This window comes from Jatropha curcas, unplaced genomic scaffold (genome assembly GCF_041381405.1).
Source record: "Jatropha curcas cultivar XTBG-Jc1 unplaced genomic scaffold, XTBG_Jcur_1.0 HiC_scaffold_838_pilon, whole genome shotgun sequence".
Classification (NCBI taxonomy): Eukaryota; Viridiplantae; Streptophyta; class Magnoliopsida; order Malpighiales; family Euphorbiaceae; genus Jatropha; species Jatropha curcas.
Window position 1 is genome coordinate 9,776 of NW_028322550.1, and position 6,160 is coordinate 15,935.

The 6,160-nt window shown below is 35.8% G+C and overlaps 1 pseudogene across 1 annotated transcript; it reads right to left on the reverse strand.

Moving 5' to 3' along the window:
* Positions 1-3,867: 3,867 nt before the first annotated feature.
* Positions 3,868-5,103, reverse strand: LOC149491696 (xyloglucan endotransglucosylase protein 1-like; annotated as a pseudogene). Its single transcript, XR_016319311.1, has 3 exons — positions 4,779-5,103; positions 4,500-4,691; positions 3,868-4,389 (listed from the first exon to the last, which is right to left on the reverse strand). The product of XR_016319311.1 is annotated as a xyloglucan endotransglucosylase protein 1-like (transcript).
* Between the last annotated feature and the right edge of the window lie 1,057 nt (positions 5,104-6,160).

Consider the following 6,160-nt stretch of genomic DNA (forward strand, 5'->3'; position numbering starts at 1 on the left):
ATGCCATAAAAAGAATAACAAAATGAGTTTCTACCCTGAAGACCGAGTCTTCTACAGATGAACGGCAGCAGTTGTAAGCTGACTCTCTATGGACTAGTCTCAAAACCTGCGAGTTAAACAGGTAACTCACTGAGCAAATAAAGCTCAGTGGATATCTCAACATAACAAGAAATAATAAAGCACATACACGTATAGAAATAACCATGTAAACGCATCTGGATAATTAAACATATAAGCACATATAGCATGATACTTGCTGTTTATTATGCTGTATGATTCATGAAATCTGTATGACTCCATAAGGTTATAGCGAAACCGAGGTGATAAGAAAACTGTATAAACTGGATGAATACTGTATACTTGGCTGCTATGGCCCATATATAATCATATCCACTCAACGGCCTGTAGCCGGAGTAACAAACTGTATGAGGCGCAGATCTGCTATCCTATGTCGCGAAATGGCCTTATCGACATGGTTTCTACCTAACCTCAATGGAGCATAATGTTGGTATGTCAAATGTATAACACAACATCATAGTAATAGTTCATCACTTCATAAATTATAATGTTCATATGATTTCACATCATTTGCATGCTTGGATGTTGTTTTGATACATGTTCTAATGTTGTCTTTTTGTTTTGAAATGATTGGATGCATACAAGTTGAGCAAAGAACCCAATTACATAGAAAAAGAAAGTCCAAAAATGCAGGAAAAGCCAAGTCGCGAGCGCGCCTGTGGAAGTCGCGAGCGCGAGATGCAGAAAATAAGAGACAGTGTGTTATCAGGCACAAGTCGCGATCGCGTACTTGAGAGTCGCGAGCGCGTAGTGTGCCAAATGAGAGACAGTGAGTTTTCATGCCAACTACGCGAGCGCGCAATGCAAGTCGCGAGCGCTTCCAGGCCAAGGGCCAACTTCGCGAGCGCATCTTGCAAGGTCGCGAGCACGTAATGCCAATTGAGAGTCAGAGAGTTTGAAGTGGAAGTCACGCGCGCGCAGTGCAAAGTCGCGAGCGCGCGACGTGCTTCCAGCCTACGCAGTGCCAGGTCGCGACGCGTTTCCAGCCTGCGCAGTCTGCACTCTTTTGGTCATATCTCTCAATATACAAATCCAATTTAGGTGATTCAAAAACCCATGCAAAGCTAACACATAGAGGAACAAATAACTCTTCTATGACACTTCCTAATTCCCTCATTAAATGGGGTCAAAATCAAGATGAAGTCCTCCCTGTTTTCAACATAAACTCAATACCTCCCCTGTTTTCTCACCACTACCATTCTCCAACATGAAGCAATATATTGTCTCAATAGCAACACACCACACAAATTCTCATGCAAAGAAAATAATAAAAATCAAGAGATATCAAACCTTTACTCCAAAAACGTGTGAGCTCTGTTCTAGCTTCTTTTCTCTACACTCTTTGAACTCCCTTCTCCTATACACATCAAAATTCTTACAACTTATCTACAATATCACTCAAGTAGAGACTGAATAACAATAAGCTGCAAGTAATTCTACTTACTTGGAGAGAATTGAGGTTGCCTAATTGGATGGAGAAGTAAAGGAAATGAAGGAGATGAAGAAGATGAAGATAAAGATGAACAATGGGAAAGTAAAATGATGATTACGGGTAAGTCATCACAAATCAAGATAAATGATGGAAACTTACTACATGGTACCTCAATTGGGTAAAAGCTACAACTTAATACTCAAGCTTAATCTTCTAATGCAAGTAACTCCAAATCTTATACTTTGCTCTTTTTCTCTCAATCAAGTAAGTCCACTAATAAACCCATTCTACCCCAACCGGGTTTGGTTCAACTCGACTCAACTCAATGCAAGACTCGACTCAATGCAAGACTCGACTCAGTAGGATGTCACATATAAAGCAGACGGGTCTATTGATCGAGATAAGGCGAGGCTGGTAACAAAGGGTTATACACAGAAATATGGTATAGATTATCAGGAAACTTTTTCACCTATAGCCAAACTAAAAACTATTAGAGTTCTGTTATCTCTTGCTACAAACTTAGATTGGCCATTACACCAACTGGACATGAAAAATGCTTTCCTCCACGGTGATCTTGAAGAGGAGATTTACATGGATATTCCACCAGGTTACTGCTACTTAAGAGGAAAAAAATTGCTTGTAGGTTACAACAAGCATTGTATGGGCTAAAACAATCAACTCGGGCATGGTTTGGCAGGTTGAGTTTGGCAATGAGGAAATATGGGCTGCGACAAAGCAATTTTGATCATACTCTCCTCCTAAAACATCAAGTGGGAAAAATAATAGCGCTCATAGTCTATGTAGACAACATGATCATTACATGGAATGATGTAGAAGAAATATCCAGGCTTCAAGAGCAATTGTCAACTGAGTTTGAGATGAAGAACTTAGGTGGGCTTACGTATTTTTAGGGCATTGAAGTGGCAAGGTCAAGACATGGCATATTTCTTTCCCAAAGAAAAATATATACTAGATTTGCTGGCAAAGGCAAGATTACTAGAGTGTAAGCCTGCTGATATTCCAATTGTCCAAAATCATAACTTGGAGAATATGTAGACCAGGTACCAGTGGACAAATAGAGGTATCAACGGTTAGTGGGTAAACTCATCTATTATCTCATACTCAGCCAGTTATTGCTTTTGTTGTGAGTGTAGTAAGTCAGTTCATGCACTGCACAAGTGAAGACCATATGGATGCCGTAATGTGGATCCTTCGTTATTTAAAGTCCTCTCCTAGGAAAGGGCTTATGCTCTCAAAGAATGGTCATTTAAAGGTTGCTGGCTACACAGATGCAGACTGGGCAAGGAACATCACGAATAGGAAATCTACTGTTGGGCACTTTACTTTTGTGTGAGGCAACCTTGTTACATAGAGAAGCAAGAAACAGAAGGTAGTTGCCTTGTCTAGCACTGAAGCTCAATTTCGGGGAATGGTCAAGGGAATATGTGAGCTCCTTTGGCTGAAAAAGCTACTACTAAAATCAGAGTTGCTCCGAGTTTTGAAATGAATTGGTTCTGTGATAACAAGGCGGCCATCGCTATCTCTCACAATTCGGTCCAACATGATCGCACTAAGCACGTTGAGGTGGATCGGAACTTTATCAAACAAAACCTTGAAGAAAGGATTATTTATCTCCCATTTGTTAAATCAGAAGACTAGTTGGCTGATATACTTACAAAAGCAATGTCTACAAGGAACTTCTACAACTCACTTGACAAGTTGGACATAAGAGATATCGATGCACCAACTTGAGGGGGAGTATTTGCATGAGTTGTCTAAATAGGTAAGTAGAGAAATCTAGTTATGTAAATCCCATACTTCAAGGGTCATCCTTATGTTTAGCCACAGATTGTGTACAGCTATAATAGGTCTAAAAATCCTCTGTCTTTGTATCTATATATTAGTGTATTCAACTCTAAATAACATATATAGAAAAAATACTTCTTTTTAACATCCTCCTCTGGGCCTGTCCAGTGGATCGTTTTGGCTATTCAGCAACTTCCCCCACATCTTGTAATTGTGAGGTGCATCAATATTTATAGGGAAGCAAACTTTTGTGCTGATTTTCGTTCAAAGGAGGCTAGGAAATATGATATGGGAACTCATGTGTTTATGGATCCTTCCCAAAGCCCTTTTACATGACTCTTATGGTGTAACCAACTCTAGATTGTACTTGTATCCTTATAGCTCGCTCTCTTTATTTACCAAAAAAAAACAAAGAAAATTCTTTACATTATAAAATATTTTCTAAAACATGATATATAATATGACAATAATAATAGCTCCAATAGGCAAACCTTCATCTAGTTATATATAATTTGACATTACAATGTATTATATATAGAATGAATAAGGAATAAATAAATGTCACGAAAGAATAAATAATAATAAATTGTCTAGCCAAATTGACCTATCAAGGGAAAAAATGAAAGAAAGAAGCCAAGGACAATTAGGCAAGCAGTAGCGTCTTAATTTAGAGGAATCTTGATCTCTTGCATTCAGATGGAAGACCTTGAGGGAAGCGTTTATAATCAGAGCAATAGTTATATATCATATACTTTTTCTGCACCCACCGCAGCCGGTTCCTGCCTGAGGCATCAAGTTCTTGAACTTGCCATTTACTGTCCTGCAATGAATTGGTGGAGGTTAAGGCACAAGGAGACCCAGAAGACCAAACACAAGCATTGGCTTTAAAATTTCTGTAAGAGGCAATAAAAGGAGCATTTGTCCAATCAGTCTTCACTAGCCCTCCCCTTGTTGCCCAGTCATCAGCATTCCAAAGGCTTGAATAAATCCTCATGGGTTGCTTATTGGGAAATGGCACTCCGATTGATTCTAAGTTGTTAAACACTCTGATGGGTATGTTATCCACCATGAAACTGTATTGTACATGAACAAAAATTAAAAAAATTCCTTGGATAATGCTTATATTTTTGAATAAAAATTGTAAATAACCTCCTACAATACTTAAAATGAAAAATTAACTTACATGATCTTTTGAGCATTCCATACAATGGAGTATGTGTGAAAGGTCAATGTGGGATCAAACCAGAGATAGAATTGTTGTTCTCTGTTTCCTTTCCCTTGGCTATACACATTGGTGTGGAGAATGTATGGATCTCCAGATGAGTTGCCCAAAACTCAAATCGATCTCATCATGATTTGGTCCTTGAGAGGATAACTACATATAATGCATAAAAATTTTAGTAAACAATGATTATAATTGAAAATCAGCGCTATGGATTCAATAATGAAGAGTAATACTCACATAAAATGTTGTGACAGTGCCAGCTGAGTTGCCTGGAACCAGTTTAATCTGCACGTCAATTCTGCCAAATAAGTACTCATTCTTGGACTGAAAGCCAGACCCAGATGCCTTATCAAGAGACAGTGTGAGAAGCTGGCCTCCATTGAGTATCTTAGCTCGTCCATCGCCCCAAGTTATGTCAAAATTTTGGTAGAAATTAGCGTCTGAGATTGCCATTAGGGAAAACAATAAGACTGTAGAAAGCAAAAGCATATTTGATAATGCCATTGTTTTTTTTTTAAGAAAACTTAGTTGGTAAAGAGAAAGAGACAAGTGATGATAGTAGAACCCATGTCCTGAGGCCTTTTATAGTGAGGAATTGTTGTAAGTTTGCCTTTCAGTGATTAGAATAATAGCTGGCAAATCGCAGTTGGCTTAAAACTGGAGGAGAGCTGTCGTAAATAATGCATTGACTTGAAAACTGGACACACGCTTCAAAATCGAAGATTTGATTGAGGACGAAACAGCATAGGAAATATAGATAATTTTTGTATTTTATTTTTTTTTTTTCAATTTAATCATTATATAGTTTTAAAAGAAATTATACTTGGATAAACTTCATTATAAAAATTACATATAAAGCACTAAAGTTGAAGTTTACATTTCCACCTATTAGATGTGGCATAATTGGTCTTTTTATTTATATAATTAGTAACTAATTTTATGATGTACATTGCACATTGACTATGCTCGTTATACTCATTTTCTATATTTTTAATTTTTTTTATCTATATAATATTAAAGCACAAGTTTTTGTTCAGATGAAAATAAATACAAGTGGTTAAGTTGTATTGTATTTTTTCATACAAGTTACTTATAATGTTACTTATGTACTTAATTTTATTTTTATATAATGAAAGTGGTCTCGAACTAAATTGATAATGATAATCATTTTGGTTACAGTGACATTATTACTTACTCAGTGTATTAGAGAAAAGAATAAATGCTCATATACATAAATTTTTTAAACCACAAAAAGGACCCAAAACAAATATATAGTTCTAAGTTTTTTTCAGTTTCCTAAACATTATTTCTTTCAAGTCAAACAGATTTATGATATAAGAAAAAAATATTAAGAAAATTAAAAATATTTAACCATCAAGAGGTCATCTATTTATTGCAAAGGAAACTAAATCTTTTATTAAATTAAAATAATAATAGTTACAAATTATTCATTAACGAAAAAGAAAATAAAAAATAAAAAATTATCATTAAGAATAAAAACATTAAATATTATAGATATATTTAGATATATAAAAATTTCAATAAAATTATGTATATTCTTAAAATTAAAATTTTAAACTGTTGAACAATCCCGCACATATATATGTTCATTTTATTTA